The sequence below is a fragment of the Synchiropus splendidus genome, chromosome 2 (genome assembly GCF_027744825.2).
Source record: "Synchiropus splendidus isolate RoL2022-P1 chromosome 2, RoL_Sspl_1.0, whole genome shotgun sequence".
NCBI lineage: Eukaryota > Metazoa > Chordata > Actinopteri > Syngnathiformes > Callionymidae > Synchiropus > Synchiropus splendidus.
The window spans coordinates 42,570,575-42,585,870 of record NC_071335.1 but is presented as its reverse complement, the minus strand read 5'-3'; positions in this window follow the sequence as shown (position 1 = coordinate 42,585,870).

Here is a 15,296-nt window from a genome sequence, read left to right as displayed (position 1 = left end):
ATAACTTTTCAGGGAAGCTTCAGAACATGAAATTTTAACCTCCCACTATAGCAGAAAGGGTCTTTCTAGCAGGTGCACATCAAATCTAAGCTCTCTGAAGTGTTTTTCCAAAGTTATCAACACTTTTATGTTTGGCGTTCCGAAACCCACCTTATCTCAGGCTGAAAAGCGTTTTTGTGCATTGTGCCGTAACTTTTCAGGGAAGCTTCAGAACATGAAATTTTAACCTCCCACTATAGCAGAAAGGGTCTTTCTAGTAGTTGCACATCAAATCTAAACTGTCTGAAGTGTTTTTCCAAAGTTATCAACACTTTTATGTTTGGCGTTCCGAAACCCACCTTATCTCAGGCTGAAAAGCGTTTTTGTGCATTGTGCCATAACTTTTCAGGGAAGCTTCAGAACATGAAATTTTAACCTCCCACTATAGCAGAAAGGGTCTTTCTAGTAGTTGCACATCAAATCTAAACTGTCTGAAGTGTTTTTCCAAAGTTATCAACACTTTTATGTTTGGCGTTCCGAAACCCACCTTATCTCAGGTTGAAAAGCGTTTTTGTGCATTGTGCCGTAACTTTTCAGGGAAGCTTCAGAACATGAAATTTTAACCTCCCACTATAGCAGAAAGGGTCTTTCTAGTAGTTGCACATCAAATCTAAACTGTCTGAAGTGTTTTTCCAAAGTTATCAACACTTTTATGTTTGGCGTTCCGAAACCCACCTTATCTCAGGCTGAAAAGCGTTTTTACGCATTGTGCCATAACTTTTCAGGGAAGCTTCAGAACATGAAATTTTAACCTCCCACTATAGCAGAAAGGGTCTTTCTAGTAGGTGCACATCAAATCTAAACTCTCTGAAGTGTTTTTCGAAAGTTATCAACACTTTTATGTTTGGCGTTCCGAAACCCACCTTATCTCAGGCTGAAAAGCGTTTTTACGCATTGTGCCATAACTTTTCAGGGAAGCTTCAGAACATGAAATTTTAACCTCCCACTATAGCAGAAAGGGTCTTTCTAGTAGGTGCACATCAAATCTAAACTGTCTGAAGTGTTTTTCCAAAGTTATTAACACTTTTATGTTTGGCGTTCCGAAACCCACCTTATCTCAGGCTGAAAAGCGTTTTTGTGCATTGTGCCGTAACTTTTCAGGGAAGCTTCAGAACATGAAATTTTAACCTTCCACTATAGCAGAAAGGGTCTTTCTAGTAGGTGCACATCAAATCTAAACTGTCTGAAGTGTTTTTCCAAAGTTATTAACACTTTTATGTTTGGCGTTCCGAAACCCACCTTATCTCAGGCTGAAAAGCGTTTATGTGCATTGTGCCATAACTTTTCAGGAAAGCTTCAGAACATGAAATTTTAACCTCCCACTATAGCAGAAAGTGTCTTTCTAGTAGTTGCACATCAAATCTAAACTGCCTGAAGTGTTTTTCGAAAGTTATCAACACTTTTATGTTTGGCGTTCCGAAACCCACCTTATCTCAGGCTGAAAAGCGTTTTTACGCATTGTGCCATAACTTTTCAGGGAAGCTTCAGAACATGAATTTTTAACCTCCCACTATAGCAGAAAGGGTCTTTCTAGTAGTTGCACATCAAATCTAAACTGTCTGAAGTGTTTTTCGAAAGTTATCAACACTTTTATGTTTGGCGTTCCGAAACCCACCTTATCTCAGGCTGAAAAGCGTTTTTACGCATTGCGCCATAACTTTTCAGGGAAGCTTCAGAACATGAAATTTTAACCTCCCACTATAGCAGAAAGGGTCTTTCTAGTAGTTGCACATCAAATCTAAACTGTCTGAAGTGTTTTTCCAAAGTTATCAACACTTTGATGTTTGGCGTTCCGAAACCCACCTTATCTCAGGCTGAAAAGCGTTTTTGTGCATTGTGCCATAACTTTTCAGGAAAGCTTCAGAACATGAAATTTTAACCTCCCACTATAGCAGAAAGGGTCTTTCTAGTAGTTACACATCAAATCTAAACTGTCTGAAGTGTTTTTCCAAAGTTATCAACACTTTTATGTTTGGCGTTCCGAAACCCACCTTATCTCAGGCTGAAAAGCGTTTTTACGCATTGTGCCATAACTTTTCAGGGAAGCTTCAGAACATGAAATTTTAACCTCCCACTATAGCAGAAAGGGTCTTTCTAGTAGGTGCACATCAAATCTAAGCTCTCTGAAGTGTTTTTCCAAAGTTATCAACACTTTTATGTTTGGCGTTCCGAAACCCACCTTATCTCAGGCTGAAAAGTGTTTTTACGCATTGTGCCATAACTTTTCAGGAAAGCTTCAGAACATGAAATTTTAACCTCCCACTATAGCAGAAAGGGTCTTTCTAGTAGTTGCACATCAAATCTAAACTGTCTGAAGTGTTTTTCCAAAGTTATCAACACTTTTATGTTTGGCGTTCCGAAACCCACCTTATCTCAGGCTGAAAAGTGTTTTTACGCATTGTGCCATAACTTTTCAGGGAAGCTTCAGAACATGAAATTTTAACCTCCCACTATAGCAGAAAGGGTCTTTCTAGTAGTTGCACATCAAATCTAAACTGTCTGAAGTGTTTTTCCAAAGTTATCAACACTTTTATGTTTGGCGTTCCGAAACCCACCTTATCTCAGGCTGAAAAGCGTTTATGTGCATTGTGCCATAACTTTTCAGGAAAGCTTCAGAACATGAAATTTTAACCTCCCACTATAGCAGAAAGTGTCTTTCTAGTAGTTGCACATCAAATCTAAACTGCCTGAAGTGTTTTTCGAAAGTTATCAACACTTTTATGTTTGGCGTTCCGAAACCCACCTTATCTCAGGCTGAAAAGCGTTTTTACGCATTGTGCCATAACTTTTCAGGGAAGCTTCAGAACATGAATTTTTAACCTCCCACTATAGCAGAAAGGGTCTTTCTAGTAGTTGCACATCAAATCTAAACTGTCTGAAGTGTTTTTCGAAAGTTATCAACACTTTTATGTTTGGCGTTCCGAAACCCACCTTATCTCAGGCTGAAAAGCGTTTTTACGCATTGCGCCATAACTTTTCAGGGAAGCTTCAGAACATGAAATTTTAACCTCCCACTATAGCAGAAAGGGTCTTTCTAGTAGTTGCACATCAAATCTAAACTGTCTGAAGTGTTTTTCCAAAGTTATCAACACTTTGATGTTTGGCGTTCCGAAACCCACCTTATCTCAGGCTGAAAAGCGTTTTTGTGCATTGTGCCATAACTTTTCAGGAAAGCTTCAGAACATGAAATTTTAACCTCCCACTATAGCAGAAAGGGTCTTTCTAGTAGTTACACATCAAATCTAAACTGTCTGAAGTGTTTTTCCAAAGTTATCAACACTTTTATGTTTGGCGTTCCGAAACCCACCTTATCTCAGGCTGAAAAGCGTTTTTACGCATTGTGCCATAACTTTTCAGGAAAGCTTCAGAACATGAAATTTTAACCTCCCACCATAGCAGAAAGGGTCTTTCTAGTAGTTGCACATCAAATCTAAACTGTCTGAAGTGTTTTTCCAAAGTTATCAACACTTTTATGTTTGGCGTTCCGAAACCCACCTTATCTCAGGCTGAAAAGCGTTTTTACGCATTGTGCCATAACTTTTCAGGAAAGCTTCAGAACATGAAATTTTAACCTCCCACCATAGCAGAAAGGGTCTTTCTAGTAGGTGCACATCAAATCTAAACTGTCTGAAGTGTTTTTCCAAAGTTATTAACACTTTTATGTTTGGCGTTCCGAAACCCACCTTATCTCAGGCTGAAAAGCGTTTTTGTGCATTGTGCCATAACTTTTCAGGAAAGCTTCAGAACATGAAATTTTAACCTCCCACCATAGCAGAAAGGGTCTTTCTAGTAGGTGCACATCAAATCTAAACTGTCTGAAGTGTTTTTCCAAAGTTATTAACACTTTTATGTTTGGCGTTCCGAAACCCACCTTATCTCAGGCTGAAAAGCGTTTTTGTGCATTGTGCCATAACTTTTCAGGAAAGCTTCAGAACATGAAATTTTAACCTCCCACTATAGCAGAAATTGTCTTTCTAGTAGTTGCACATCAAATCTAAACTGTCTGAAGTGTTTTTCCAAAGTTATTAACACTTTTATGTTTGGCGTTCCGAAACCCACCTTATCTCAGGCTGAAAAGCGTTTTTGTGCATTGTGCCATAACTTTTCAGGGAAGCTTCAGAACATGAAATTTTAACCTCCCACTATAGCAGAAAGGGTCTTTCTAGTAGTTGCACATCAAATCTAAACTGTCTGAAGTGTTTTTCCAAAGTTATCAACACTTTTATGTTTGGCGTTCCGAAACCCACCTTATCTCAGGCTGAAAAGCGTTTTTACGCATTGTGCCATAACTTTTCAGGGAAGCTTCAGAACATGAAATTTTAACCTCCCACTATAGCAGAAAGGGTCTTTCTAGTAGTTGCACATCAAATCTAAACTGTCTGAAGTGTTTTTCCAAAGTTATCAACACTTTTATGTTTGGCGTTCCGAAACCCACCTTATCTCAGGCTGAAAAGCGTTTTTACGCATTGTGCCATAACTTTTCAGGGAAGCTTCAGAACATGAAATTTTAACCTCCCACTATAGCAGAAAGGGTCTTTCTAGTAGGTGCACATCAAATCTAAGCTGTCTGAAGTGTTTTTCCAAAGTTATCAACACTTTTATGTTTGGCGTTCCGAAACCCACCTTATCTCAGGCTGAAAAGCGTTTTTGTGCATTGTGCCATAACTTTTCAGGGAAGCTTCAGAACATGAAATTTTAAGCTTCCACTATAGCAGAAAGGGTCTTTCTAGTAGGTGCACATCAAATCTAAGCTCTCTGAAGTGTTTTTCGAAAGTTATCAACACTTTCATGTTTGGCGTTCCGAAACCCACCTTATCTCAGGCTGAAAAGCGTTTTTACGCATTGTGCCATAACTTTTCAGGGATGCTTCAGAACATGAAATTTTAACCTCCCACTATAGCAGAAAGGGTCTTTCTAGTAGTTGCACATCAAATCTAAACTGTCTGAAGTGTTTTTCCAAAGTTATCAACACTTTTATGTTTGGCGTTCCGAAACCCACCTTATCTCAGGCTGAAAAGCGTTTTTGTGCATTGTGCCATAACTTTTCAGGGAAGCTTCAGAACATGAAATTTTAACCTCCCACTATAGCAGAAAGGGTCTTTCTAGTAGTTGCACATCAAATCTAAACTGTCTGAAGTGTTTTTCCAAAGTTATCAACACTTTTATGTTTGGCGTTCCGAAACCCACCTTATCTCAGGCTGAAAAGCGTTTTTACGCATTGTGCCATAACTTTTCAGGGAAGCTTCAGAACATGAAATTTTAACCTCCCACTATAGCAGAAAGGGTCTTTCTAGTAGTTGCACATCAAATCTAAACTGTCTGAAGTGTTTTTCCAAAGTTATCAACACTTTTATGTTTGGCGTTCCGAAACCCACCTTATCTCAGGCTGAAAAGCGTTTTTGTGCATTGTGCCATAACTTTTCAGGGAAGCTTCAGAACATGAAATTTTAACCTCCCACTATAGCAGAAAGGGTCTTTCTAGTAGGTGCACATCAAATCTAAGCTGTCTGAAGTGTTTTTCGAAAGTTATCAACACTTTTATGTTTGGCGTTCCGAAACCCACCTTATCTCAGGCTGAAAAGCGTTTTTGTGCATTGTGCCATAACTTTTCAGGGAAGCTTCAGAACATGAAATTTTAACCTCCCACTATAGCAGAAAGGGTCTTTCTAGTAGGTGCACATCAAATCTAAGCTGTCTGAAGTGTTTTTCAAAAGTTATCAACACTTTTATGTTTGGCGTTCCGAAACCCACCTTATCTCAGGCTGAAAAGCGTTTTTGTGCATTGTGCCATAACTTTTCAGGGAAGCTTCAGAACATGAAATTTTAACCTCCCACTATAGCAGAAAGGGTCTTTCTAGTAGGTGCACATCAAATCTAAGCTCTCTGAAGTGTTTTTCAAAAGTTATCAACACTTTTATGTTTGGCGTTCCGAAACCCACCTTATCTCAGGCTGAAAAGCGTTTTTGTGCATTGTGCCATAACTTTTCAGGAAAGCTTCAGAACATGAAATTTTAACCTCCCACTATAGCAGAAAGGGTCTTTCTAGTAGGTGCACATCAAATCTAAGCTCTCTGAAGTGTTTTTCCAAAGTTATCAACACTTTTATGTTTGGCGTTCCGAAACCCACCTTATCTCAGGCTGAAAAGCGTTTTTACGCATTGTGCCATAACTTTTCAGGGAAGCTTCAGAACATGAAATTTTAACCTCCCACTATAGCAGAAAGGGTCTTTCTAGTAGGTGCACATCAAATCTAAGCTCTCTGAAGTGTTTTTCCAAAGTTATCAACACTTTTATGTTTGGCGTTCCGAAACCCACCTTGTCTCAGGCTGAAAAGTGTTTTTACGCATTGTGCCATAACTTTTCAGGAAAGCTTCAGAACATGAAATTTTAACCTCCCACTATAGCAGAAAGGGTCTTTCTAGTAGTTGCACATCAAATCTAAACTGTCTGAAGTGTTTTTCCAAAGTTATCAACACTTTTATGTTTGGCGTTCCGAAACCCACCTTATCTCAGGCTGAAAAGTGTTTTTACGCATTGTGCCATAACTTTTCAGGGAAGCTTCAGAACATGAAATTTTAACCTCCCACTATAGCAGAAAGGGTCTTTCTAGTAGTTGCACATCAAATCTAAACTGTCTGAAGTGTTTTTCCAAAGTTATCAACACTTTTATGTTTGGCGTTCCGAAACCCACCTTATCTCAGGCTGAAAAGCGTTTTTGTGCATTGTGCCATAACTTTTCAGGAAAGCTTCAGAACATGAAATTTTAACCTCCCACTATAGCAGAAAGTGTCTTTCTAGTAGTTGCACATCAAATCTAAACTGCCTGAAGTGTTTTTCGAAAGTTATCAACACTTTTATGTTTGGCGTTCCGAAACCCACCTTATCTCAGGCTGAAAAGCGTTTTTACGCATTGTGCCATAACTTTTCAGGGAAGCTTCAGAACATGAAATTTTAACCTCCCACTATAGCAGAAAGGGTCTTTCTAGTAGGTGCACATCAAATCTAAGCTGTCTGAAGTGTTTTTCAAAAGTTATCAACACTTTTATGTTTGGCGTTCCGAAACCCACCTTATCTCAGGCTGAAAAGCGTTTTTACGCATTGTGCCATAACTTTTCAGGGAAGCTTCAGAACATGAAATTTTAACCTCCCACTATAGCAGAAAGGGTCTTTCTAGTAGGTGCACATCAAATCTAAACTGTCTGAAGTGTTTTTCGAAAGTTATCAACACTTTTATGTTTGGCGTTCCGAAACCCACCTTATCTCAGGCTGAAAAGCGTTTTTACGCATTGTGCCATAACTTTTCAGGGAAGCTTCAGAACATGAAATTTTAACCTCCCACTATAGCAGAAAGGGTCTTTCTAGCAGGTGCACATCAAATCTAAGCTCTCTGAAGTGTTTTTCCAAAGTTATCAACACTTTTATGTTTGGCGTTCCGAAACCCACCTTATCTCAGGCTGAAAAGCGTTTTTGTGCATTGTGCCGTAACTTTTCAGGGAAGCTTCAGAACATGAAATTTTAACCTCCCACTATAGCAGAAAGGGTCTTTCTAGTAGTTGCACATCAAATCTAAACTGTCTGAAGTGTTTTTCCAAAGTTATCAACACTTTTATGTTTGGCGTTCCGAAACCCACCTTATCTCAGGCTGAAAAGCGTTTTTGTGCATTGTGCCATAACTTTTCAGGGAAGCTTCAGAACATGAAATTTTAACCTCCCACTATAGCAGAAAGGGTCTTTCTAGTAGTTGCACATCAAATCTAAACTGTCTGAAGTGTTTTTCCAAAGTTATCAACACTTTTATGTTTGGCGTTCCGAAACCCACCTTATCTCAGGTTGAAAAGCGTTTTTGTGCATTGTGCCGTAACTTTTCAGGGAAGCTTCAGAACATGAAATTTTAACCTCCCACTATAGCAGAAAGGGTCTTTCTAGTAGTTGCACATCAAATCTAAACTGTCTGAAGTGTTTTTCCAAAGTTATCAACACTTTTATGTTTGGCGTTCCGAAACCCACCTTATCTCAGGCTGAAAAGCGTTTTTACGCATTGTGCCATAACTTTTCAGGGAAGCTTCAGAACATGAAATTTTAACCTCCCACTATAGCAGAAAGGGTCTTTCTAGTAGGTGCACATCAAATCTAAACTCTCTGAAGTGTTTTTCGAAAGTTATCAACACTTTTATGTTTGGCGTTCCGAAACCCACCTTATCTCAGGCTGAAAAGCGTTTTTACGCATTGTGCCATAACTTTTCAGGGAAGCTTCAGAACATGAAATTTTAACCTCCCACTATAGCAGAAAGGGTCTTTCTAGTAGGTGCACATCAAATCTAAACTGTCTGAAGTGTTTTTCCAAAGTTATTAACACTTTTATGTTTGGCGTTCCGAAACCCACCTTATCTCAGGCTGAAAAGCGTTTTTGTGCATTGTGCCGTAACTTTTCAGGGAAGCTTCAGAACATGAAATTTTAACCTTCCACTATAGCAGAAAGGGTCTTTCTAGTAGGTGCACATCAAATCTAAACTGTCTGAAGTGTTTTTCCAAAGTTATTAACACTTTTATGTTTGGCGTTCCGAAACCCACCTTATCTCAGGCTGAAAAGCGTTTATGTGCATTGTGCCATAACTTTTCAGGAAAGCTTCAGAACATGAAATTTTAACCTCCCACTATAGCAGAAAGTGTCTTTCTAGTAGTTGCACATCAAATCTAAACTGCCTGAAGTGTTTTTCGAAAGTTATCAACACTTTTATGTTTGGCGTTCCGAAACCCACCTTATCTCAGGCTGAAAAGCGTTTTTACGCATTGTGCCATAACTTTTCAGGGAAGCTTCAGAACATGAATTTTTAACCTCCCACTATAGCAGAAAGGGTCTTTCTAGTAGTTGCACATCAAATCTAAACTGTCTGAAGTGTTTTTCGAAAGTTATCAACACTTTTATGTTTGGCGTTCCGAAACCCACCTTATCTCAGGCTGAAAAGCGTTTTTACGCATTGCGCCATAACTTTTCAGGGAAGCTTCAGAACATGAAATTTTAACCTCCCACTATAGCAGAAAGGGTCTTTCTAGTAGTTGCACATCAAATCTAAACTGTCTGAAGTGTTTTTCCAAAGTTATCAACACTTTGATGTTTGGCGTTCCGAAACCCACCTTATCTCAGGCTGAAAAGCGTTTTTGTGCATTGTGCCATAACTTTTCAGGAAAGCTTCAGAACATGAAATTTTAACCTCCCACTATAGCAGAAAGGGTCTTTCTAGTAGTTACACATCAAATCTAAACTGTCTGAAGTGTTTTTCCAAAGTTATCAACACTTTTATGTTTGGCGTTCCGAAACCCACCTTATCTCAGGCTGAAAAGCGTTTTTACGCATTGTGCCATAACTTTTCAGGAAAGCTTCAGAACATGAAATTTTAACCTCCCACCATAGCAGAAAGGGTCTTTCTAGTAGTTGCACATCAAATCTAAACTGTCTGAAGTGTTTTTCCAAAGTTATCAACACTTTTATGTTTGGCGTTCCGAAACCCACCTTATCTCAGGCTGAAAAGCGTTTTACGCATTGTGCCATAACTTTTCAGGAAAGCTTCAGACATGAAATTTTAACCTCCCACCATAGCAGAAAGGGTCTTTCTAGTAGGTGCACATCAAATCTAAACTGTCTGAAGTGTTTTTCCAAAGTTATTAACACTTTTATGTTTGGCGTTCCGAAACCCACCTTATCTCAGGCTGAAAAGCGTTTTTGTGCATTGTGCCATAACTTTTCAGGAAAGCTTCAGAACATGAAATTTTAACCTCCCACCATAGCAGAAAGGGTCTTTCTAGTAGGTGCACATCAAATCTAAACTGTCTGAAGTGTTTTTCCAAAGTTATTAACACTTTTATGTTTGGCGTTCCGAAACCCACCTTATCTCAGGCTGAAAAGCGTTTTTGTGCATTGTGCCATAACTTTTCAGGAAAGCTTCAGAACATGAAATTTTAACCTCCCACTATAGCAGAAATTGTCTTTCTAGTAGTTGCACATCAAATCTAAACTGTCTGAAGTGTTTTTCCAAAGTTATTAACACTTTTATGTTTGGCGTTCCGAAACCCACCTTATCTCAGGCTGAAAAGCGTTTTTGTGCATTGTGCCATAACTTTTCAGGGAAGCTTCAGAACATGAAATTTTAACCTCCCACTATAGCAGAAAGGGTCTTTCTAGTAGTTGCACATCAAATCTAAACTGTCTGAAGTGTTTTTCCAAAGTTATCAACACTTTTATGTTTGGCGTTCCGAAACCCACCTTATCTCAGGCTGAAAAGCGTTTTTACGCATTGTGCCATAACTTTTCAGGGAAGCTTCAGAACATGAAATTTTAACCTCCCACTATAGCAGAAAGGGTCTTTCTAGTAGTTGCACATCAAATCTAAACTGTCTGAAGTGTTTTTCCAAAGTTATCAACACTTTTATGTTTGGCGTTCCGAAACCCACCTTATCTCAGGCTGAAAAGCGTTTTTACGCATTGTGCCATAACTTTTCAGGGAAGCTTCAGAACATGAAAAATTTTAACCTCCCACTATAGCAGAAAGGGTCTTTCTAGTAGGTGCACATCAAATCTAAGCTGTCTGAAGTGTTTTTCCAAAGTTATCAACACTTTTATGTTTGGCGTTCCGAAACCCACCTTATCTCAGGCTGAAAAGCGTTTTTGTGCATTGTGCCATAACTTTTCAGGGAAGCTTCAGAACATGAAATTTTAAGCTTCCACTATAGCAGAAAGGGTCTTTCTAGTAGGTGCACATCAAATCTAAGCTCTCTGAAGTGTTTTTCGAAAGTTATCAACACTTTCATGTTTGGCGTTCCGAAACCCACCTTATCTCAGGCTGAAAAGCGTTTTTACGCATTGTGCCATAACTTTTCAGGGATGCTTCAGAACATGAAATTTTAACCTCCCACTATAGCAGAAAGGGTCTTTCTAGTAGTTGCACATCAAATCTAAACTGTCTGAAGTGTTTTTCCAAAGTTATCAACACTTTTATGTTTGGCGTTCCGAAACCCACCTTATCTCAGGCTGAAAAGCGTTTTTGTGCATTGTGCCATAACTTTTCAGGGAAGCTTCAGAACATGAAATTTTAACCTCCCACTATAGCAGAAAGGGTCTTTCTAGTAGTTGCACATCAAATCTAAACTGTCTGAAGTGTTTTTCCAAAGTTATCAACACTTTTATGTTTGGCGTTCCGAAACCCACCTTATCTCAGGCTGAAAAGCGTTTTTACGCATTGTGCCATAACTTTTCAGGGAAGCTTCAGAACATGAAATTTTAACCTCCCACTATAGCAGAAAGGGTCTTTCTAGTAGTTGCACATCAAATCTAAACTGTCTGAAGTGTTTTTCCAAAGTTATCAACACTTTTATGTTTGGCGTTCCGAAACCCACCTTATCTCAGGCTGAAAAGCGTTTTTGTGCATTGTGCCATAACTTTTCAGGGAAGCTTCAGAACATGAAATTTTAACCTCCCACTATAGCAGAAAGGGTCTTTCTAGTAGGTGCACATCAAATCTAAGCTGTCTGAAGTGTTTTTCGAAAGTTATCAACACTTTTATGTTTGGCGTTCCGAAACCCACCTTATCTCAGGCTGAAAAGCGTTTTTGTGCATTGTGCCATAACTTTTCAGGGAAGCTTCAGAACATGAAATTTTAACCTCCCACTATAGCAGAAAGGGTCTTTCTAGTAGGTGCACATCAAATCTAAGCTGTCTGAAGTGTTTTTCAAAAGTTATCAACACTTTTATGTTTGGCGTTCCGAAACCCACCTTATCTCAGGCTGAAAAGCGTTTTTGTGCATTGTGCCATAACTTTTCAGGGAAGCTTCAGAACATGAAATTTTAACCTCCCACTATAGCAGAAAGGGTCTTTCTAGTAGGTGCACATCAAATCTAAGCTCTCTGAAGTGTTTTTCAAAAGTTATCAACACTTTTATGTTTGGCGTTCCGAAACCCACCTTATCTCAGGCTGAAAAGCGTTTTTGTGCATTGTGCCATAACTTTTCAGGAAAGCTTCAGAACATGAAATTTTAACCTCCCACTATAGCAGAAAGGGTCTTTCTAGTAGGTGCACATCAAATCTAAGCTCTCTGAAGTGTTTTTCCAAAGTTATCAACACTTTTATGTTTGGCGTTCCGAAACCCACCTTATCTCAGGCTGAAAAGCGTTTTTACGCATTGTGCCATAACTTTTCAGGGAAGCTTCAGAACATGAAATTTTAACCTCCCACTATAGCAGAAAGGGTCTTTCTAGTAGGTGCACATCAAATCTAAGCTCTCTGAAGTGTTTTTCCAAAGTTATCAACACTTTTATGTTTGGCGTTCCGAAACCCACCTTGTCTCAGGCTGAAAAGTGTTTTTACGCATTGTGCCATAACTTTTCAGGAAAGCTTCAGAACATGAAATTTTAACCTCCCACTATAGCAGAAAGGGTCTTTCTAGTAGTTGCACATCAAATCTAAACTGTCTGAAGTGTTTTTCCAAAGTTATCAACACTTTTATGTTTGGCGTTCCGAAACCCACCTTATCTCAGGCTGAAAAGTGTTTTTACGCATTGTGCCATAACTTTTCAGGGAAGCTTCAGAACATGAAATTTTAACCTCCCACTATAGCAGAAAGGGTCTTTCTAGTAGTTGCACATCAAATCTAAACTGTCTGAAGTGTTTTTCCAAAGTTATCAACACTTTTATGTTTGGCGTTCCGAAACCCACCTTATCTCAGGCTGAAAAGCGTTTTTGTGCATTGTGCCATAACTTTTCAGGAAAGCTTCAGAACATGAAATTTTAACCTCCCACTATAGCAGAAAGTGTCTTTCTAGTAGTTGCACATCAAATCTAAACTGCCTGAAGTGTTTTTCGAAAGTTATCAACACTTTTATGTTTGGCGTTCCGAAACCCACCTTATCTCAGGCTGAAAAGCGTTTTTACGCATTGTGCCATAACTTTTCAGGGAAGCTTCAGAACATGAAATTTTAACCTCCCACTATAGCAGAAAGGGTCTTTCTAGTAGGTGCACATCAAATCTAAGCTGTCTGAAGTGTTTTTCAAAAGTTATCAACACTTTTATGTTTGGCGTTCCGAAACCCACCTTATCTCAGGCTGAAAAGCGTTTTTACGCATTGTGCCATAACTTTTCAGGGAAGCTTCAGAACATGAAATTTTAACCTCCCACTATAGCAGAAAGGGTCTTTCTAGTAGGAGCACATCAAATCTAAACTGTCTGAAGTGTTTTTCGAAAGTTATCAACACTTTTATGTTTGGCGTTCCGAAACCCACCTTATCTCAGGCTGAAAAGCGTTTTTACGCATTGTGCCATAACTTTTCAGGGAAGCTTCAGAACATGAAATTTTAACCTCCCACTATAGCAGAAAGGGTCTTTCTAGCAGGTGCACATCAAATCTAAGCTCTCTGAAGTGTTTTTCCAAAGTTATCAACACTTTTATGTTTGGCGTTCCGAAACCCACCTTATCTCAGGCTGAAAAGCGTTTTTGTGCATTGTGCCGTAACTTTTCAGGGAAGCTTCAGAACATGAAATTTTAACCTCCCACTATAGCAGAAAGGGTCTTTCTAGTAGTTGCACATCAAATCTAAACTGTCTGAAGTGTTTTTCCAAAGTTATCAACACTTTTATGTTTGGCGTTCCGAAACCCACCTTATCTCAGGCTGAAAAGCGTTTTTGTGCATTGTGCCATAACTTTTCAGGGAAGCTTCAGAACATGAAATTTTAACCTCCCACTATAGCAGAAAGGGTCTTTCTAGTAGTTGCACATCAAATCTAAACTGTCTGAAGTGTTTTTCCAAAGTTATCAACACTTTTATGTTTGGCGTTCCGAAACCCACCTTATCTCAGGTTGAAAAGCGTTTTTGTGCATTGTGCCGTAACTTTTCAGGGAAGCTTCAGAACATGAAATTTTAACCTCCCACTATAGCAGAAAGGGTCTTTCTAGTAGTTGCACATCAAATCTAAACTGTCTGAAGTGTTTTTCCAAAGTTATCAACACTTTTATGTTTGGCGTTCCGAAACCCACCTTATCTCAGGCTGAAAAGCGTTTTTACGCATTGTGCCATAACTTTTCAGGGAAGCTTCAGAACATGAAATTTTAACCTCCCACTATAGCAGAAAGGGTCTTTCTAGTAGGTGCACATCAAATCTAAACTCTCTGAAGTGTTTTTCGAAAGTTATCAACACTTTTATGTTTGGCGTTCCGAAACCCACCTTATCTCAGGCTGAAAAGCGTTTTTACGCATTGTGCCATAACTTTTCAGGGAAGCTTCAGAACATGAAATTTTAACCTCCCACTATAGCAGAAAGGGTCTTTCTAGTAGGTGCACATCAAATCTAAACTGTCTGAAGTGTTTTTCCAAAGTTATTAACACTTTTATGTTTGGCGTTCCGAAACCCACCTTATCTCAGGCTGAAAAGCGTTTTTGTGCATTGTGCCGTAACTTTTTAGGGAAGCTTCAGAACATGAAATTTTAACCTTCCACTATAGCAGAAAGGGTCTTTCTAGTAGGTGCACATCAAATCTAAACTGTCTGAAGTGTTTTTCCAAAGTTATTAACACTTTTATGTTTGGCGTTCCGAAACCCACCTTATCTCAGGCTGAAAAGCGTTTTTGTGCATTGTGCCGTAACTTTTCAGGGAAGGTTCAGAACATGAAATTTTAACCTCCCACTATAGCAGAAAGGGTCTTTCTAGTAGTTGCACATCAAATCTAAACTGTCTGAAGTGTTTTTCCAAAGTTATTAACACTTTTATGTTTGGCGTTCCGAAACCCACCTTATCTCAGGCTGAAAAGCGTTTTTGTGCATTGTGCCATAACTTTTCAGGGAAGCTTCAGAACATGAAATTTTAACCTCCCACTATAGCAGAAAGGGTCTTTCTAGTAGTTGCACATCAAATCTAAACTGTCTGAAGTGTTTTTCCAAAGTTATCAACACTTTTATGTTTGGCGTTCCGAAACCCACCTTATCTCAGGCTGAAAAGCGTTTTTGTGCATTGTTGCCATAACTTTTCAGGAAAGCTTCAGAACATGAAATTTTAACCTCCCACTATAGCAGAAAGGGTCTTTCTAGTAGGTGCACATCAAATCTAAGCTCTGTGAAGTGTTTTTCGAAAGTTATCAACACTTTTATGTTTGGCGTTCCGAAACCCACCTTATCTCAGGCTGAAAAGCGTTTTTGTGCATTGTGCCATAACTTTTCAGGGAAGCTTCAGAACATGAAATTTTAACCTCCCACTATAGCAGAAAGGGTCTTTCT